The sequence below is a fragment of the Idiotropiscis lumnitzeri genome, unplaced genomic scaffold (assembly GCF_059441095.1).
Source record: "Idiotropiscis lumnitzeri isolate Australia: NSW breed Sydney's pygmy pipehorse unplaced genomic scaffold, RoL_Ilum_1.0 HiC_scaffold_24, whole genome shotgun sequence".
Taxonomy (NCBI): Eukaryota; Metazoa; Chordata; class Actinopteri; order Syngnathiformes; family Syngnathidae; genus Idiotropiscis; species Idiotropiscis lumnitzeri.
In genome coordinates, this window is record NW_028283562.1 from 2600279 (window position 1) to 2623082 (window position 22804).

Sequence of the window (22804 nt, forward strand, 5' to 3'; positions counted from 1 at the left end):
GCGCAGATTCAGGCCTACCACAAAGACTGTGAAAACCTGGCGTGACGACGCCATGAGTGAATTACAGGACTGCTTTCATGACACAAACTGGGACCTCTTTGATCATCAGGACCTTGATGTCTACACGCATTGTGTACTGGACTACATCAAGTTCTGCATGGAAACTGTGTCCCAACAAAAGACTATACGGACCTTCCCAAATGCGAAGCCCTGGATGTCCAGCAGGGTTCGCGCTCTCCTCTAGGCCCGTGACGCTGCCTTCAGGTCAGGCGACAAAGCCCAGTACAGGGTGGCTCGTGCTGACCTGAGCAAAGGCATCAAGCTAGCAAAGGCAACCTACAAGGGGAGGCTGGAGGCCCACCTTGCCAGTAACAGACCACGGGAGGTGTGGCAGGGTCTACGGAGCATCACCAACTTCCGTGGCAGCAGCACGACCTCTATAGACCCGAGTGCATCGCTGGCAGAGGAGCTTAACTGCTTCTTCGCTCGCTTTGACTCGCCCCAACCATCACACCCCCGCACTTCAAGCTCCAACTCCCCCCCACTCATCGTAGAGGAACACGGTCAACCCCAGGAAAAGCTACTGGATCCGACGGAATACCAGGCAAGGTCCTCAGAGCATGTGCCCACCAACTGTCACATGTTTTCTGCAGGATCTTCAACCGCTCCCTGGCTCAGGCAGTCATCCCCTCCTGCTTGAAAACCTCCACCATTATTCCTGTCCCCAAAAAGTCACCAGCCGTCCACCTGAATGACTACCGTCCTGTTGCTCTCACACCAGTCATTATGAAGTGCTTCGAGAGGCTGGTTCTCCAGTACATCAGGGACTGCCTTCCTCCCACTCTGGACCCCTACCAGTTTGCATACCGGGCTAACAGATCCACTGAGGACGCCATCGACACTGCTCTGCATGTTGTACTGGGCCACCTGGAACAACAGCGGAGCTATGCAAGGATGCTCTTTGTGGACTACAGCTCGGCATTCAACACGATCATCCCAGACATCCTCGTCGCCAAACTGGACACTCTCGGCCTCCCTGCCCTCACACGCATCTGGATTAAGGACTTTCTGACCAACAGACCCCAGACTGTGTTGCTCGGCCCCTACACGTCCTCCACCCTCATGCTGAGCACCGGTTCCCCCCAAGGATGCGTGCTGAGCCCTCTCCTGTACGCCCTCTACACCTACGACTGCAGCCCGGCCCACGGCAACAACACCATCGTCAAGTTTGCTGACGACACGACAGTGGTCGGTCTGATCTCGGAAGGTTACGAGACAGCCTACAGAGAGGAGGTAAAGAGACTGACAACTTGGTGCAAGGACAACAGACTGCACCTTAACTCTGCTAAAACAAAGGAGATTGTCGTCGACTTCAGGAGGAACAAGACGCTGCCGCCCCCCCTCTGCATCGAAGGCGTGTGTGTGGAGAGGGTCCACACGTTCAAGTTCCTGGGAGTACAGATCTCCGATGACCTTTCTTGGAGTCACAACACCACAGCAGTGGTAAAGAAGGTCCGCCAACGTCTGCACTTCCTGAGAGTCCTCAGGAAATTCAACCTGGACAGGAAGCTGCTGCTGGCCTTCTACCACTCGTCCATCGAGAGCCTGCTGACGTACTCTGTCTCCACCTGGTACAGCGGCTGCACTGAGGCAGACAGAGTGAGGCTCCAGAGGACAGTCAAAACAGCGCAAAGGATTATTGGCTGCCCTCTCCCCTCGCTGTCGGACATCTACACCGCCCGGTGCCTCAGAAGGGCTCTCAACATCGTCAAAGACAATACCCACCCAAACTCACACCTGTTCGACCTGTTGCCCTCTGGCAGGCGCTACAGATGCATCAAATCAAGGACCAATAGACTGAGAAACAGTTTCTTTCCGAGAGCCATCTCCATACTGAACTCTCACACACACACGAGACCACCCTAACCTTGCAAAACAGCATTGTGATGTGTTTCTATATGCCCTATTCAGTCTTATTTATTTATCTAATTTATATATTTGTCTGTATTATTGTTGTATTGCACTGGAGAGGGGAGCCCTCTAATCTCGTTGCACACTTGAGTACAATGACAATAAAGGGATTTCTATTTCTATTTCTATTTCTATTTCTAATGTAAATACTAGCCCTTCTTATCAAATTACCATCTTTTTTTTCCGTGTCATTTCCATCTGTGCATTTCATTCCAGTTACTAACTACAGTTACCTTAATAGAAAGATCATCAACTGAAGTATGAAACATAACATATTTATTTCTTCAAATCATCCTTACAGCAGAACCTAATTCTTATCCTTATTCATTTGTTCAAGTCACACCTTCTTCAATCACCAAACTCTCTCTCTGACTTCCTCCCCCTACTTGGGAACGAGCATCTAACTTCAAAGAGCTGTTAACTCTTTGTTACAGCACACTCATGAGTTACGATTACACCAATACCCATTGCCCTCTGTCAAACTTTCCTCACTCCTTTTTTTTTTTAATTTTCCAAATTCACTGTAGCCTTACCAAAGCCACTCAAAACTATCAAGGTATCAAATCAAAAACTACAAAATCAGGAAACACCTATGCTCCTACAAGGGTTTCTCATGCTCACTTCTTCATTCAATTAAGATTTCACAACACCTACTCCTCTCTTTCTGAAAAAGACACAAGTATACAATTAAGTAAAACCCATCATCAGAATGAGATACCTTGTCTGTCGGATCATGTAAGTATAAATTGTGCCATCAATAATCTTTTTCTGTAAATTAATCACATCCCCACAACTTGGGCTCTCATTGTTCTGTAAAAGTAAACCTAATTTCAATTCATGCAACCAACTCAGTGTCCTTCTGGGTCCCTCAACCACACAGGTTCTAATTCTGTTACTCTAGACAGTTTTCCACTTGCAAATCTGACTATGACACATTTCTCTTGCTCTATCATTTGGAATTAATTTATTACAAGCAATCCTACATGCACCAGTGTCACATAAAAAGGTAATTGGTGACCCATTTACCAATAAGGTTATTTCAGCTCAGTTATTTCATCAAAGGCCAATATCTCTTGTAAATTTAGGAGGACCTCTTCATCTAGAAACTCATCTGTTCCTTGATCAGCCTCTAAATCCTGTTTAGATGCTTCCTATCCTAGTCATGCTGAAGGTTGCTTTTTCTCAGGGCAATCTCTTGCTATATGGCCTTCTTTACCACAACGCCAGCAGCCTGATGTATTTTGCCTGTTTGCTCCTCTTCCTATTCTTCCTCCTTTCTGTCGTCTGCCCCTTTGTCCTCTAAAGCTACCTAGGCCCTTTCCACCTCGATAAAAGACCTCCTGTCCTACCTGTCCTACCTGACCTGTCCTGTCTATAGACCTCTGCTTCTTTTTATTTTCTATCTTCTCAGCATGGAGGGCGTGATTTACATACTCCTCCAGGGTACCTGTTGGCAGGCAAATGAAATGTTTATTTACCCACTTATGAATTACCTCTCTTGAGCCTGCATGTAAAGCATTCTTCAACTGCTGTTGAAATGGCCCATTTACATTACCATTTTCCTGTAGCCCGCTGTGATTTTTAAACACAGCTGTCATTCTCACTTTGTGTTGCTCAAAAGTCTCATCATCCTTTTGTTTTACTCTTCCTATTTCAGTGTAATTTGCTCTATCTGACTTTTCGCATTCCTTTCCTTTGCTTATTTTGTTTTCATTCTCTTTTTGTTTCCTGTATCCCTCTTCTCTTTTTAAGGCTACCCTCATCCAATATTCTGTTTCCTCAAAGCCATTTTTCTTCATCTTTTTGGGGTCTTTTTCGTCTTTCCTATGATTGATCCCTGCAATGCGGCTATTTTTTGTGTATTTAACTGACCATTAAAGCCATGTTCAGTTATCCATGTATCTAAATACTGAGTTTTATCAGGATCCTGTTTTTCGATGAACTTCCAATCTCTACACTGCAGCGTATCCCTGGGTTTTATTTTACTACCTAATATCCCCATTTTAGAAAATTTGGACCAGTTTGTCAACACCTAAGGTGTTCTAAAAACTGGTTTCTCATCAGTAGGACAGCAACTCAAATTTCCTGTTGTGGTAATTCTCAATTCAACCTTTTCAGGTGGAGAATTATTGCCTTTGCATCCACACCAGTCTGCTGTGTACAACCCTACTGTATTACATCGGATAAAATACCAAGTGGTATTTGTAATCCCCAATCACACCGTTCACTCACTTTACATACGGTTTGCGCAAACATTCACACACGGAATTTAAGTGTACACACAGACTCCGCCGTCCTACTTTCTCCACGGAATTTCTCGGACTCCGCCGTCATATACCTGCCATTGACTAGTATTCACAGGGTTTTTTTATTTCTCACTCCACTGTCCTTCATGGACCTGCCATCGACTAGTATGCACAGGATTTCTTATCTATACACAATTTCTTTCTCTTTTCTCTATCTTTCTTTCTTTCTCTTTTCTTATTTCATCTCTACTTCATGTCTTTCTTTGCTTTTTTTTCTTTTTTATGTTTTATTTTTATTTATTTATTCTTAATGCTCATTTATTTATTCTGAACACTTATTTATTTATTCTTAACGCGCAATGACCTCCAGTCAGTCACTTCCCCCCTAAAAAAAAATATCTCACCACTGTTGTCTTCCCTCCATTGGATCGCCGTCAACCGTCAGATCCCAGCTGGTGGGGTGAGGTCCAGTCCTGGAAAAGGATTTTTAGGCTCTCTCTAGTGAGCCTGCCATGGCCATGGTCTTTCTGGAGTTCACCACACCCGCTGGAATCCTCAGGTATCTTGGCTTCCCGCTCGAAGGACCAAAATAATGTCAGGTTCAATCACCTAAGCATTCACTGAACAAAGGCAAAATGAATGAAAGGAAGACAAGAGTTGATCTTTTACTCGCGAGGAGAACGAACGGAGGTGTGCTCAGTTACATCTCCAACTTCGTTCTGGAGCACACTCCGCCGAGCCCTCTATTTTATTTGGGAAGTCCCTAAACAATACAATGTATTTGCACTAAGGAACGAAGGGGGGAGCACCAGCAGGAACATGTAAACATTTCAGACACAAGAGGAAAGACAGACATCAATGGCAGTCATTTACTGATTGAAAAGGCAGATATGCCTTTTAGTGCTCTGGCACTAAAGTCTCAGTCCTTTTGGTTCAGAGGTGTGTCTCGGCACACCTCCTTTGATGTTGTAGACGTTGATCCTGTCTTCAGGCATCCGCTTCTCTTGAAGTCTTCTCATCCATATGGTCAAACATAGGTCACGCTGTGGAACAATTCTTTTGCAATACTAATAGAGTAAAATATGGGATAAAATATATCTTCAACCTAACAATAGTGTAAACTGACATACTGAAGACTGGACAGTCATTAATTTGATTGTCCAGTCTTTCCCTCATGAGATAATGCTTCACTTAGAAAATGTGTACAGCGCGAGCTGAAAATGCATTTGCAGTACTAAACTACCACATTTCTATAACAGCTTAATTCAACGTTTCCAATGTAAATTTCTTCCTTTATATAGTGTAAACTGACATACTGAAGACTGGACAGTCATTAATTTGATTGTCCAGTATTTCCCTTATGAGATATTGCCTCACTTTGCAAATGTGCACAGCGCAAGCTGAAAATGCATTTGCAGCACAATAAAAACCCAAACTTCTATAACAGCTAAACCAAACGTTTCCAATGAAAGATTCCACCTTTATATTGTGGAAAAAGACATCCTGAAGCCTGGACAGTCATTAATTTGATTGTCCAGTATTTCCCTTATGAGATAATGCCTCACATAGCAGAATCATAAAAACATGGACGTGATGGTAAACTGTCCATTGTGCCGATAGATGGTATTCTCATGAGGTTAGGCTTGCTATGGAGAGTGGCATGGGGGTTGTGTCTCATGGTTGGAATGGGAAAGATGTCAATTTGGGACACATCGTCAGTAGTGTTCCATCAAATCACTGGGTGTTTCGGCCTTTATCACTAGACACCCTCATCGATGGTGGCCAGCGGCCGGTTGATCACGCCCGCGCTTATGTCCCATGCCCAATTAACTGTGGTGGATGGTTCTGCCCTGGGTACTCAAGTGGGATGACGCAGATTAGTGGTGGGATGGGGAGGGGGGACGGGGGTCATGTTGCTGATCTATGAGCCCAGTAGGGGTCCTTCCTCTTCATCCAGATCCACTGGCTGCTTCTTTCAGCCGCTTTAGAGAGCGATCTGACTGTGTGCCGCAGAGCCTGTCCATGGATTCCCAGGTCTTTCAGCAGCTTGATGGTTGATGAGGCCAGAAACCCTCTGCATCCAACTTCGACGGGATAGACCTTGGCTTTCCACCCTCGTTGTTGTGCGTCCGCCGCCAGTTCAGTGTAGCGCAACTTCTTACGCTCATAGGCCTCTTCAACTGCATTTTCCCACGGGACTGTGAGCTCTGCAATGTAGACAGTCTTCAATGAATGGGACCACAGCACTAAGTCTGGCCTTAGGGTGGTGGTTGCAATCTCTGCTGGGAAGATTAGTTGCTGACCTATATCGACCAGCATCTTCCATTCCCGAGCCTTGGTTAGCTGACCAACTTCTGGCTTGAGAAAAGGATGGTTGGGCTTTTCCTGTCCCTCTCGGACAAATTTTGGTGCTGTAATGGTAGTGGTGGCTCTTAAGGGCAAGGAGTTGATGGTAGTTCTCCTGCTTTCAAGCACTGCTGCCAAGCTCTTGAGGACCTGGTTGTGCCTCCAGGTATAGCGGCCTTGTGTGAGGCTGGTCTTACAACCAGTCAGGATGTGTTTGAGAGTTGCTGGTGTTGGGCAGAGGGCACAGGTTGGATCTTCGCCATACCACTGGTGGAGGTTTTTTGGGGATGGCAGCACGTCATTGGTAGCTCTGATGATGAAGCTGATGTTGCTAGCTTCCATCTCCCAGAGATCCCTCCAGCCAAGCTTTCTTTTCTCCAGGCCTTCCCACCTCATCCACTGTCCCTGCTTGGCAAGTGAGACAGCCTTTGCAGACCTTTCAGCCTCTTCCTGGCGGCGCACCTCCTCCACGACCATTTTTTTCCTCTCTGCGGTTGAGGCCTTACACCAAGTTGGTTTGCTTGCTGTAAGGCCAAAGCCTCCTCTTCCCCTCTGGACGTGTCCCACAATATCGCTGTGCCTCAGGGCTGCTGTGGCATGCTGCACTGCACTGGATGGTGTCCATTTCCGTGCAGTTGACAGGGGTGGTGCCGTTTCACTGATGGTCCGGTCTCTGGAGTCCGTCAGCGTCATCTGTAGTCTCACTTTAGAGCACTTGTATTCTTCAGTGAGACTTGTGATGGGCAGTTCGAGGACTCCTTTGCCATAGAGGCTGATGTTATTCAGACAGCGTGGGACACCAAGCCACTGTTTCACATATACTGTGATGGCTCGCTCCATCTTCTCCACAGTTGTTAGTGGGACCTCGTAGACAGTGAGTGGCCACATCACGAGAGGGAGAAGCCCAAATTGCAGACACCAGAGCTTGAGCTTCCCTGGTAGTGGAGTCTTGTTGATGTTGTTCAGGTCGTTGATGATATCCTGTCTTAGCTGCTGCACCTGGTTTTTATCCTTAAGACTTGAGTCATACCATCTGCCCAGGCTTTTGACAGGTTGTTCTGCCACCGTTGGTATTGGTTCGTCACCAATGCAGAACTTCACGTCTTTTAGCTCTCCCTTGATTATCGAGATGCTACGTGACTTGTTCGGCTTGATTTTCATCCGGGCCCAGCTGATGTTTTCCTGCAGCTTACCAAGTAGCCGCCTGGTGCAAGCTGCAGTGGTGGTCAGAGTGGTCATGTCGTCCATATATACTCGGACGGTGGAAGGCGGATCCCGTTCCTGGTTCGCTCACCCCGCCACCCATTTTGAGGCCCTGATGATGACCTCCATGGCCATTGTAAAGGCCAGGGGTGAGATCGTGCAACCTGCCATGATGCCTACTTCTACTTGCTGCCATGATGTTTTGAAGTCGGGTGTTGTGAAGCACAGCTGCAGGTCTTCAAAGTAGGATTTTACCAAGGTAGTGATGGATGTTGGAACGCGGAAGAAGTTGAAGGACTCCCAGAGAAGGCTATGCGGAACTGAACCAAAGGCATTGGCTAGGTCGAGAAAGATGACATGAAGATCCCCTTTGTTCTTCTTCGCTGCTTGAATCTGATGCCAGATCATACTGGTGTGCTCCAAGCAGCCAGAGAATCCAGAAATTCCAGCCTTTTGTACGGATGTGTCAATGTACTCGTTTTTTCTCCAGGTAGGTGGTGTGTGTCAAGACGCTGAAAAAGATTTTCCCTTCAACGTTGAGAAGGCTGATTGGCCGAAATTGACTGATATCTGCGTCCTTCTCTTTTGGAATTAGTACACCTCCAGCCCTTCGCCATGCCTTTGGTATTATCCCCTTCTGCCAGACGATTCTCATTAGCCTCCAAAGATAGCGTAGGACATCTGGTGAGTTCTTGTAGAGCTTATATGACACTCCATTTGGTCCTGGTGCAGATCCTGATCTTGCACGCCCACCATGTTCTCCACTTCTTTCCATTTTGGAGGGCCGGTCTCGATGTTGACCTCTGGTGGTCGAATGGGGGGGATATCATGTGGGATGGCTAGCTGTTCATGCCTTTTCGTGTCTTGGTAGACCTTTTCCAGGTGCTCTTCAAGTTCCTTCTTTGAAGTTTGCAGGAACCCGCTTTTGTCCTTAGCGAAGAGATCTTTGACAAACTTGAAGGGATTTTTATAGAACAGGGTTCTTGTGTGTTCCTTCTTCCTGCGAAGTTTCCTCAAGTTCTCTGCTCTTCGTAAGGTTTTCAACCGGAGCTTGATGTCCCCATGGAGCAGCATGAGACCTTCTCTCTCTGGATCAGAGGCTTTTCTCCACTGTTTCCGCAGGTCCCTTCTTTCCCTGATCAGTCTCTCTATCTCTTGTTGCCTCCTAGGTTTGGTTGGTGTGGTATTTTGTTGGTGGTTTTCCAGCTGTTCACTCCAAAGCGCTCCTCTCCATAGTGGTAGATGATGTCACCGATGTGTTCCAGCTTTCTCTCTGCAGTGCCCACTTGTTGCTCCAACATTTTCACCAGGTCGTTATTGACGGTTTCCCACTCTCTCTTCTCAATAGTTTTGGGCCACCTCACACTCTGTCTGTGCCCTTTGATCTTGTTCTCTTTGGGAGGTCTCTGTGGCTGGGTGGGTTCTACCTCCTGCAATTCTGTGTTTATAATACCCTCCTCAGTGACAGGGGGGCTGATGCTCTGCGAACTTTGGGTTTTTTCCCGTCGCTGTGCTTCACTCGACTGATTTGACGCATTACTTCGTAAGAAGTATTGGTCAATGCGAGGCCCTTGACTCGGCTTTCCCAAACACCGCTTCTTTCCTTGGTGGATCTTCAACCCTGTAACTGATGTTACTTTTGCCCAGCCACAGGTGCAGACCTGAAGTGAGTGTCCTGCTGCCATTGTCTCATGCACCGTGTTCTTGCTCGTAGTCATGTTTGTTCCTAGGTCTGTAACCGTGTGGTCAGTCATTGAGCCATCTTGCGCCCCCGCTCTCGCAGGCTGTAGGGGTGTCATTCTTTGTAGACTTTCTGTAGCACTTGGCGGGTGTCTCCAACAAACTGAACACAGTGTCAGAGACTGCCAGCATGGGTAGCTAGCCCATGTCAGCCCCAGTGGGGTCTATTCCCTCCTGTCAGCAGTCTCTCCAGGCTGTCACACAGACTTTTTCTAAGTGTTGCTGTATCTCATGAAGGAAATACTGGACAAAGAAATTAATGACTTCCCAGGCTTCAGGATGCATTTTTACACTATATAAATGTGGAAATTTACATTGGAAACGTTTGGTTTAGCTGTTAATGAAGTTTCGTTTTTTTAGTGCTGCAAATTCATTGTCTGCTGGCGCTGTACACTTTTTCTAAGTGTTGCAATATCTCATGAAGGAAATACTGGACAATCAAATTAATGACTTCCCAGGCTTCAGGATGCCCTTTTACACTATATAAATGTGGAAATTTACATTGGAAACGTTTGGTTTAGCTGTTAATGAAATTTCGTTTTTTTAGTGCTGCAAATTCATTGTCTGCTGGCGCTGTACACTTTTTCTAAGTGTTGCAATATCTCATGAAGGAAATACTGGACAATCAAATTAATGACTTTCCAGGCTTCAGGATGCCTTTCTACACTATATAAAGGTGGAAATTTACATTGGAAACGTTTGGTTTAGCTGTTATAAAAGTTTGTTTTTTTAGTGCTGTAAATGCATTCTCAGCTCGCGCTGTACACATTTGCTATGTGAGGCATTATCTCATAAGGGAAATACTGGACAATCAAATTAATGACTTCCCAGGCTTCAGGATGCCTTTTTACACTATATAAAGGTGGAAATTTACATTGGAAACGTTTGGTTTAGCTGTTATAAAAATTTGGTTTTTTAGTGCTGTAAATGCATTTTCAGCTCGCGCTGTACACATTTGCTATGTGAGGCATTATCTCAAAAGGGAAATACTGGACAATCAAATTAATGACTTCCCAGGCTTTAGGATGCCTTTTTACACTATATAAAGGTGGAAATTTACATTGGAAACGTTTGGTTTAGCTGTTATAAAAGTTTGGTTTTTTAGTGCTGTAAATGCATTTTCAGCTCGCGCTGTACACATTTACTATGGTGAGGCATTATCTCATAAGGGAAATACTGGACAATCAAATTAATGACTTCCCAGGCTTCAGGATGTCTTTTTACACTATATAAAGGTGGAAATTTACATTGGAAACGTTTGGTTTAGCTGTTATAAAAGTTTGTTTTTTTTGTGCTGTAAATGCATTTTCAGCTCACGCTGTACACATTTGCTATGAGAGGCATTATCTCATAAGGGAAATATTGGACAATCAAATTAATGACTGCCCAGGCTTCAGGATGCCTTTCTACACTATATAAAGGTGGAAATTTACATTGGAAACGTTTGGTTTAGCTGTTAATGAAGTTTCGTTTTTTTAGTGCTGCAAATTCATTGTCTGCTGGCGCTGTACACTTTTTCTAAGTGTTGCAATATCTCATGAAGGAAATACTGGACAATCAAATTAATGACTTTCCAGGCTTCAGGATGCCTTTCTACACTCTATAAAGGTGGAAATTTACATTGGAAACGTTTGGTTTAGCTGTTATAAAAGTTTGGTTTTTTAGTGCTGTAAATGCATTTTCAGCTCGCGCTGTACATATTTGCTATGAGAGGCATTATCTCATAAGGGAAATATTGGACAATCAAATTAATGACTGCCCAGGCTTCAGGATGTCTTTTTACACTATATAAAGGTGAAAATTTACATTGGAAACGTTTAGTTTAGCTGTTATAAAAGTTTGTTTTTTTAGTGCTGTAAATGCATTTTCAGCTCGCGCTGTACACATTTGCTATGTGAGGCATTATCTCATAAGGGAAATACTGGACAATCAAATTAATGACTGCCCAGGCTTCAGGATGTCTTTTTACACTATATAAAGGTGGAAATTTACATTGGAAACGTTTGGTTTAGCTGTTATAAACGTTTGGTTTTTTAGTGCTGTAAATGCATTTTCAGCTCGCGCTGTACACATTTGCTATGTGAGGCATTATCCCATAAGGGAAATACTGGACAATCAAATTAATGACTTACCAGGCTTCAGGAGACCTTTTTACACTATATAGAGGTGGAAATTTACATTGGAAACGTTTAGTTTAGCTGTTATAAAAGTTTGTTTTTTTAGTGCTGTAAATGCATTTTCAGCTCGCGCTGTACACATTTGCTATGTGAGGCATTATCTCATAAGGGAAATAATGGACAATCAAATTAATGACTTCCCAGGCTTCAGGATGCCTTTTTACACTATATAAATGTGGAAATTTACATTGGAAACGTTTGGTTTAGCTGTTAATGAAGTTTCGTTTTTTTAGTGCTGCAAATTCATTGTCTGCTGGCGCTGTACACTTTTTCTAAGTGTTGCATTTTCTCATGAAGGAAATACTGGACAATCAAATTAATGACTTTCCAGGCTTCAGGATGCCTTTTTACACTGTATAAAGGTGGAAATTTACATTGTAAACGTTTGGTTTAGCTGTTATAAAAGTTTGGTTTTTTAGTGCTGTAAATGCATTTTCAGCTCGCGCTGTACACATTTGCTATGTGAGACATTATCTCATAATGGAAATGCTGGACAATCAAATTAATGACTTCCCAGGCTTCAGGAGACCTTTTTACACTATATAATTGTGGAAATTTACATTGGAAACGTTTGGTTTAGCTGTTATAAAAGTTTGGTTTTTTAGTGCTGTAAATGCATTTTCAGCTCGCGCTGTACACATTTGCTATGTGAGGCATTATCTCATAAGGGAAATACTGGACAATCAAATTAATGACTTCCCAGGCTTCAGGATGCCTTTTTACACTATATAAATGTGGAAATTTACATTGGAAACGTTTGGTTTAGCTGTAAATGAAGTTTCGTTTTTTTAGTGCTGCAAATTCATTGTCTGCTGGCGCTGTACACTTTTTCTAAGTGTTGCAATATCTCATGTAGGAAATACTGGACAATCAAATTAATGACTTTCCAGGCTTCAGGATGCCTTTCTACACTATATAAAGGTGGAAATTTACATTGGAAACGTTTGGTTTAGCTGTTATAAAAGTTTGGTTTTTTAGTGCTGTAAATGCATTTTCAGCTCGCGCTGTACACATTTGCTATGAGAGGCATTATCTCATAAGGGAAATATTGGACAATCAAATTAATGACTGCCCAGGCTTCAGGATGTTTTTTTACACTATATAAAGGTGGAAATTTACATTGGAAACGTTTGGTTTAGCTGTTATAAAAGTTTGGTTTTTTAGTGCTGTAAATGCATTTTCAGCTCGCGCTGTACACATTTTCTATGAGAGGCATTATCTCATAAGGGAAATATTGGACAATCAAATTAATGACTGCCCAGGCTTCAGGATGTCTTTTTACACTATATAAAGGTGGAAATTTACATTGGAAACGTTTGGTTTAGCTGTTATAAAAGTATGTTTTTTTAGTGCTGAAAATGCATTTACAGCACTAAAAAAACAAACTTTTATAACAGCTAAACTAAACGTTTCCAATGTAAATTTCCACCTTTATATAGTGTAAAAAGACATCCTGAAGCCTGGGCAGTCATTAATTTGATTGTCCAATATTTCCCTTATGAGATATTGCCTCTCATAGCAAATGTGTACAGCGCGAGCTGAAAATGCATTTACAGCACTAAAAAACCAAACTTTTATAACAGCTAAACCAAACGTTTCCAATGTAAATTTCCACCTTTATATAGTGTAAAAAGGCATCCTGAAGCCTGGAAAGTCATTAATTTGATTGTCCAGTATTTCCTTCATGAGATATTGCAACACTTAGAAAAAGTGTACAGCGCCAGCAGACAATGAATTTTCAGCACTAAAAAACGAAACTTCATTAACAGCTAAACCAAACGTTTCCAATGTAAATTTCCACATTTATAGAGTGTAAAAAGGCATCCTGAAGCCTGGGAAGTCATTAATTTGATTGTCCAGTATTTCCCTTATGAGATAATGCCTCACATAGCAAATGTGTACAGTGCGAGCTGAAAATGCATTTTCAGCACTAAAAAACCAAACTTTTATAACAGCTAAACCAAACGTTTCCAATGTAAATTTCCACCTTTATATAGTGTAAAAAGACATCCTGAAGCCTGGGCAGTCATTCATTTGATTGTCCAATATTTCCCTTATGAGATAATGCCTCTCATAGAAAATGTGTACAGCGCGAGCTGAAAATGCATTTACAGCACTAAAAAACCAAACTTTTATAACAGCTAAACCAAACGTTTCCAATGTAAATTTCCACCTTTATATAGTGTAAAAAGACATCCTGAAGCCTGGGCAGTCATTAATTTGATTGTCCAGTATTTCCCTTATGAGATAATGCCTCACATAGCAAATGTGTACAGCGCGAGCTGAAAATGCATTTACAGCACTAAAAAACCAAACTTTTATAACAGCTAAACCAAACGTTTCCAATGTAAATTTCCACCTTTATATAGTGTAAAAAGACATCCTGAAGCCTGGGCAGTCATTAATTTGATTGTCCAATATTTCCCTTATGAGATAATGCCTCTCATAGCAAATGTGTACAGCGCGAGCTGAAAATGCATTTACAGCACTAAAAAACCAAACTTTTATAACAGCTAAACCAAACGTTTCCAATGTAAATTTCCACCTTTATATAGTGTAGAAAGGCATCCTGAAGCCTGGAAAGTCATTAATTTGATTGTCCAGTATTTCCTTCATGAAATATTGCAACACTTAGAAAAAGTGTACAGCGCCAGCAGACAATGAATTTTCAGCACTAAAAAAACGAAACTTCATTAACAGCTAAACTAAACGTTTCCAATGTATATTTCCACCTTTATATAGTGTAAAAAGACATCCTGAAGCCTGGGCAGTCATTAATTTGATTGTCCAATATTTCCCTTATGAGATAATGCCTCTCATAGCAAATGTGTACAGCGCGAGCTGAAAATGCATTTACAGCACTAAAAAACCAAACTTTTATAACAGCTAAACCAAACGTTTCAAATGTAAATTTCCACCTTTATATAGTGTAGAAAGGGATCCTGAAGCCTGGAAAGTCATTAATTTGATTGTCCAGTATTTCCTTCATGAGATATTGCAACACTTAGAAAAAGTGTACAGCGCCAGCAGACAATGAATTTTCAGCACTTAAAAAACGAAACTTCATTAACAGCGAAACCAAACGTTTCCAATGTAAATTTCCACATTTATAGAGTGTAAAAAGGCATCCTGAAGCCTGGGAAGTCATTAATTTGATTGTCCAGTATTTCCCTTATGAGATAATGCCTCACATAGCAAATGTGTACAGTGCGAGCTGAAAATGCATTTTCAGCACTAAAAAACCAAACTTTTATAACAGCTAAACCAAACGTTTCCAATGTAAATTTCCACCTTTAGATAGTGTAAAAAGACATCCTGAAGCCTGGGCAGTCATTAATTTGATTGTCCAGTATTTCCCTTATGAGATAATGCCTCACATAGCAAATGTGTACAGTGCGAGCTGAAAATGCATTTTCAGCACTAAAAAAACCAAACTTTTATAACAGCTAAACCAAACGTTTCCAATGTAAATTTCCACCTTTATATAGTGTAAAAAGACATCCTGAAGCCTGGGCAGTCATTAATTTGATTGTCCAATATTTCCCTTATGAGATAATGCCTCTCATAGCAAATGTGTACAGCGCGAGCTGAAAATGCATTTACAGCACTAAAAAACCAAACTTTTATAACAGCTAAACCAAACGTTTCCAATGTAAATTTCCACCTTTATATAGTGTAGAAAGGCATCCTGAAGCCTGGAAAGTCATTAATTTGATTGTCCAGTATTTCCTTCATGAGATATTGCAACACTTAGAAAAAGTGTACAGCGCCAGCAGACAATGAATTTTCAGCACTAAAAAAACGAAACTTCATTAACAGCTAAACCAAACGTTTCCAATGTAAATTTCCACATTTATAGAGTGTAAAAAGGCATCCTGAAGCCTGGGAAGTCATTAATTTGATTGTCCAGTATTTCCCTTATGAGATAATGCCTCACATAGCAAATGTGTACAGTGCGAGCTGAAAATGCATTTTCAGCACTAAAAAACCAAACTTTTATAACAGCTAAACCAAACGTTTCCAATGTAAATTTCCACCTTTATATAGTGTAGAAAGGCATACTGAAGCCTGGAAAGTCATTAATTTGATTGTCCAGTATTTCCTTCATGAGATATTGCAACACTTAGAAAAAGTGTACAGCGCCAGCAGACAATGAATTTTCAGCACTAAAAAAACGAAACTTCATTAACAGCTAAACCAAACGTTTCCAATGTAAATTTCCACATTTATAGAGTGTAAAAAGGCATCCTGAAGCCTGGGAAGTCATTAATTTGATTGTCCAGTATTTCCCTTATGAGATAATGCCTCACATAGCAAATGTGTACAGTGCGAGCTGAAAATGCATTTTCAGCACTAAAAAAACAAACTTTTATAACAGCTAAACCAAACGTTTCCAATGTAAATTTCCACCTTTATATAGTGTAAAAAGACATCCTGAAGCCTGGGCAGTCATTAATTTGATTGTCCAATATTTCCCTTATGAGATAATGCCTCTCATAGCAAATGTGTACAGCGCGAGCTGAAAATGCATTTACAGCACTAAAAAACCAAACTTTTATAACAGCTAAACCAAACGTTTCCAATGTAAATTTCTACCTTTATATAGTGTAGAAAGGCATCCTGAAGCCTGGAAAGTCATTAATTTGATTGTCCAGTATTTCCTTCATGAGATATTGCAACACTTAGAAAAAGTGTACAGCGCCAGCAGACAATGAATTTTCAGCACTAAAAAAACGAAACTTCATTAACAGCTAAACTAAACGTTTCCAATGTAAATTTCCACCTTTATATAGTGTAAAAAGACATCCTGAAGCCTGGGCAGTCATTAATTTGATTGTCCAATATTTCCCTTATGAGATAATGCCTCTCATAGCAAATGTGTACAGCGCGAGCTGAAAATGCATTTACAGCACTAAAAAACCAAACTTTTATAACAGCTAAACCAAACGTTTCCAATGTAAATTTCCACATTTATATAGTGTAGAAAGGCATCCTGAAGCCTGGAAAGTCATTAATTTGATTGTCCAGTATTTCCTTCATGAGATATTGCAACACTTAGAAAAAGTGTACAGCGCCAGCAGACAATGAATTTTCAGCACTAAAAAAACGAAACTTCATTAACAGCTAAACCAAACGTTTCCAATGTAAATTTCCACATTTATAGAGTGTAAAAGGGCATCCTGAAGCCTGGGAAGTCATTAATTTGATTGTCCAGTATTTCCCTTATGAGATAATGCCTCACATAGCAAATGTGTACAGTGCGAGCTGAAAATGCATTTTCAGCACTAAAAAACCAAACTTTTATAACAGCTAAACCAAACGTTTCCAATGTAAATTTCCACCTTTATATAGTGTAAAAAGACATCCTGAAGCCTGGGCAGTCATTAATTTGATTGTCCAGTATTTCCCTTATGAGATAATGCCTCACATAGCAAATGTGTACAGCGCGAGCTGAAAATGCATTTACAGCACTAAAAAAACAAACTTTTATAACAGCTAAACTAAACGTTTCCAATGTAAATTTCCACCTTTATATAGTGTAAAAAGACATCCTGAAGCCTGGGCAGTCATTAATTTGATTGTCCAATATTTCCCTTATGAGATAATGCCTCTCATAGCAAATGTGTACAGCGCGAGCTGAAAATGCATTTACAGCACTAAAAAAACAAACTTTTATAACAGCTAAACCAAACGTTTCCAATGTAAATTTCCACCTTTATATAGTGTAGAAAGGCATCCTGAAGCCTGGAAAGTCATTAATTTGATTGTCCAGTATTTCCTTCATGAGATATTGCAACACTTAGAAAAAGTGTACAGCGCCAGCAGACAATGAATTTTCAGCACTAAAAAAACGAAACTTCATGAACAGCTAAACCAAACGTTTCCAATGTAAATTTCCACATTTATATAGTGTAAAAAGACATCCTGAAGCCTGGGCAGCCATTAATTTGATTGTCCAATATTTCCCTTATGAGATAAGGCCTCTCATAGCAAATGTGTACAGCGCGAGCTGAAAATGCATTTACAGCACTAAAAAACCAAACTTTTATAACAGCTAAACCAAACGTTTCCAATGTAAATTTCCACCTTTATATAGTGTAAAAAGACATCCTGAAGCCTGGGCAGTCATTAATTTGATTGTCCAATATTTCCCTTATGAGATAATGCCTCTCATAGCAAATGTGTACAGCGCGAGCTGAAAATGCATTTACAGCACTAAAAAACCAAACTTTTATAACAGCTAAACCAAACGTTTCCAATGTAAATTTCTACCTTTATATAGTGTAGAAAGGCATCCTGAAGCCTGGAAAGTCATTAATTTGATTGTCCAGTATTTCCTTCATGAGATATTGCAACACTTAGAAAAAGTGTACAGCGCCAGCAGACAATGAATTTTCAGCACTAAAAAACGAAACTTCATTAACAGCTAAACTAAACGTTTCCAATGTAAATTTACACCTTTATATAGTGTAAAAAGACATCCTGAAGTCTGGGCAGTCATTAATTTGATTGTTCAATATTTCCCTTATGATATAATGCCTCTCATAGCAAATGTGTACAGCGCGAGCTGAAAATGCATTTACAGCACTAAAAAACCAAACTTTTATAACAGCTAAACCAAACGTTTCCAATGTAAATTTCCACCTTTATATAGTGTAGAAAGGCATCCTGAAGCCTGGAAAGTCATTAATTTGATTGTCCAGTATTTCCTTCATGAGATATTGCAACACTTAGAAAAAGTGTACAGCGCCAGCAGACAATGAATTTTCAGCACTAAAAAAACGAAACTTCATTAACAGCTAAACCAAACGTTTCCAATGTAAATTTCCACATTTATAGAGTGTAAAAAGGCATCCTGAAGCCTGGGAAGTCATTAATTTGATTGTCCAGTATTTCCCTTATGAGATAATGCCTCACATAGCAAATGTGTACAGTGCGAGCTGAAAATGCATTTTCAGCAGTAAAAAACCAAACTTTTATAACAGCTAAACCAAACGTTTCCAATGTAAATTTCCACCTTTATATAGTGTAAAAAGACATCCTGAAGCCTGGGCAGTCATTAATTTGATTGTCCAGTATTTCCCTTATGAGAATAATGCCTCACATAGCAAATGTGTACAGCGCGAGCTGAAAATGCATTTACAGCACTAAAAAAACAAACTTTTATAACAGCTAAACTAAACGTTTCCAATGTAAATTTCCACCTTTATATAGTGTAAAAAGACATCCTGAAGCCTGGGCAGTCATTAATTTGATTGTCCAATATTTCCCTTATGAGATAATGCCTCTCATAGCAAATGTGTACAGCGCGAGCTGAAAATGCATTTACAGGACTAAAAACCCAAACTTTTATAACAGCTAAACCAAACGTTTCCAATGTAAATTTCCACCTTTATATAGTGTAGAAAGGCATCTTGAAGCCTGGAAAGTCATTAATTTGATTGTCCAGTATTTCCTTCATGAGATATTGCAACACTTAGAAAAGGTGTACAGCGCCAGCAGACAATGAATTTTCAGCACTAAAAAAACGAAACTTCATTAACAGCTAAACCAAACGTTTCCAATGTAAATTTCCACATTTATAGAGTGTAAAAAGGCATCCTGAAGCCTGGGAAGTCATTAATTTGATTGTCCAGTATTTCCCTTATGAGATAATGCCTCACATAGCAAATGTGTACAGTGCGAGCTGAAAATGCATTTTCAGCACTAAAAAACCAAACTTTTATAACAGCTAAACCAAACGTTTCCAATGTAAATTTCCACCTTTATATAGTGTAAAAAGACATCCTGAAGCCTGGGCAGTCATTAATTCGATTGTCCAATATTTCCTTTATGAGATAATGCCTCTCATAGCAAATGTGTACAGCGCGAGCTGAAAATGCATTTACAGCACTAAAAAACCAAACTTTTATAACAGCTAAACCAAACGTTTCCAATGTAAATTTCCACCTTTATATAGTGTAAAAAGGCATCCTGAAGCCTGGAAAGTCATTAATTTGATTGTCCAGTATTTCCTTCATGAGATAATGCCTCACATAGCAAATGTGTACAGTGCGAGCTGAAAATGCATTTTCAGCACTAAAAAACCAAACTTTTATAACAGCTAAACCAAACGTTTCCAATGTAAATTCCACCTTTATATAGTGTAAAAAGACATCCTGAAGCCTGGGCAGTCATTAATTTGATTGTCCAATATTTCCCTTATGAGATAATGCCTCTCATAGCAAATGTGTACAGCGCGAGCTGAAAATGCATTTACAGCACTAAAAAACCAAACTTTTATAACAGCTAAACCAAACGTTTCCAATGTAAATTTCTACCTTTATATAGTGTAGAAAGGCATCCTGAAGCCTGGAAAGTCATTAATTTGATTGTCCAGTATTTCCTTCATGAGATATTGCAACACTTAGAAAAAGTGTACAGCGCCAGCAGACAATGAATTTTCAGCACTAAAAAAACGAAACTTCATTAACAGCTAAACTAAACGTTTCCAATGTAAATTTCCACCTTTATATAGTGTAAAAAGACATCCTGAAGTCTGGGCAGTCATTAATTTGATTGTCCAATATTTCCCTTATGAGATAATGCCTCTCATAGCAAATGTGTACAGCGCGAGCTGAAAATGCATTTACAGCACTAAAAAACCAAACTTTTATAACAGCTAAACCAAACGTTTCCAATGTAAATTTCCACCTTTATATAGTGTAGAAAGGCATCCTGAAGCCTGGAAAGTCATTAATTTGATTGTCCAGTATTTCCTTCATGAGATATTGCAACACTTAGAAAAAGTGTACAGCGCCAGCAGACAATGAATTTTCAGCACTAAAAAAACGAAACTTCATTAACAGCTAAACCAAACGTTTCCAATGTAAATTTCCACATTTATAGAGTGTAAAAAGGCATCCTGAAGCCTGGGAAGTCATTAATTTGATTGTCCAGTATTTCCCTTATGAGATAATGCCTCACATAGCAAATGTGTACAGTGCGAGCTGAAAATGCATTTTCAGCACTAAAAAACCAAACTTTTATAACAGCTAAACCAAACGTTTCCAATGTAAATTTCCACCTTTATATAGTGTAAAAAGACATCCTGAAGCCTGGGCAGTCATTAATTTGATTGTCCAGTATTTCCCTTATGAGAATAATGCCTCACATAGCAAATGTGTACAGCGCGAGCTGAAAATGCATTTACAGCACTAAAAAAACAAACTTTTATAACAGCTAAACTAAACGTTTCCAATGTAAATTTCCACCTTTATATAGTGTAAAAAGACATCCTGAAGCCTGGGCAGTCATTAATTTGATTGTCCAATATTTCCCTTATGAGATAATGCCTCTCATAGCAAATGTGTACAGCGCGAGCTGAAAATGCATTTACAGGACTAAAAACCCAAACTTTTATAACAGCTAAACCAAACGTTTCCAATGTAAATTTCCACCTTTATATAGTGTAGAAAGGCATCTTGAAGCCTGGAAAGTCATTAATTTGATTGTCCAGTATTTCCTTCATGAGATATTTCAACACTTAGAAAAGGTGTACAGCGCCAGCAGACAATGAATTTTCAGCACTAAAAAAACGAAACTTCATTAACAGCTAAACCAAACGTTTCCAATGTAAATTTCCACATTTATAGAGTGTAAAAAGGCATCCTGAAGCCTGGGAAGTCATTAATTTGATTGTCCAGTATTTCCCTTATGAGATAATGCCTCACATAGCAAATGTGTACAGTGCGAGCTGAAAATGCATTTTCAGCACTAAAAAACCAAACTTTTATAACAGCTAAACCAAACGTTTCCAATGTAAATTTCCACCTTTATATAGTGTAAAAAGACATCCTGAAGCCTGGGCAGTCATTAATTCGATTGTCCAATATTTCCTTTATGAGATAATGCCTCTCATAGCAAATGTGTACAGCGCGAGCTGAAAATGCATTTACAGCACTAAAAAACCAAACTTTTATAACAGCTAAACCAAACGTTTCCAATGTAAATTTCCACCTTTATATAGTGTAAAAAGGCATCCTGAAGCCTGGAAAGTCATTAATTTGATTGTCCAATATTTCCCTTCTGAGATAATGCCTCTCATAGCAAATGTGTACAGCGCGAGCTGAAAATGCATTTACAGCACTAAAAAAACAAACTTTTATAACAGCTAAACCAAACGTTTCCAATGTAAATTTCCACCTTTATATAGTGTAAAAAGACATCCTGAAGCCTGGGCAGTCATTAATTTGATTGTCCAATATTTCCCTTATGAGATAATGCCTCTCATAGCAAATGTGTACAGCGCGAGCTGAAAATGCATTTACAGCACTAAAAAACCAAACTTTTATAACAGCTAAACCAAACGTTTCCAATGTAAATTTCCACCTTTATATAGTGTAGAAAGGCATCCTGAAGCCTGGAAAGTCATTAATTTGATTGTCCAGTATTTCCTTCATGAGATATTGCAACACTTAGAAAAAGTGTACAGCGCCAGCAGACAATGAATTTTCAGCACTAAAAAAACGAAACTTCATTAACAGCTAAACTAAACGTTTCCAATGTAAATTTCCACCTTTATATAGTGTAAAAAGACATCCTGAAGCCTGGGCAGTCATTAATTTGATTGTCCAATATTTCCCTTATGAGATAATGCCTCTCATAGCAAATGTGAACAGCGCGAGCTGAAAATGCATTTACAGCACTAAAAAACCAAACTTTTATAACAGCTAAACCAAACGTTTCCAATGTAAATTTCTACCTTTATATAGTGTAGAAAGGCATCCTGAAGCCTGGAAAGTCATTAATTTGATTGTCCAGTATTTCCTTCATGAGATATTGCAACACTTAGAAAAAGTGTACAGCGCCAGCAGACAATGAATTTTCAGCACTAAAAAAACGAAACTTCATTAACAGCTAAACTAAACGTTTCCAATGTAAATTTCCACCTTTATATAGTGTAAAAAGACATCCTGAAGCCTGGGCAGTCATTAATTTGATTGTCCAATATTTCCCTTATGAGATAATGCCTCTCATAGCAAATGTGTACAGCGCGAGCTGAAAATGCATTTACAGCACTAAAAAACCAAACTTTTATAACAGCTAAACCAAACGTTTCCAATGTAAATTTCCACATTT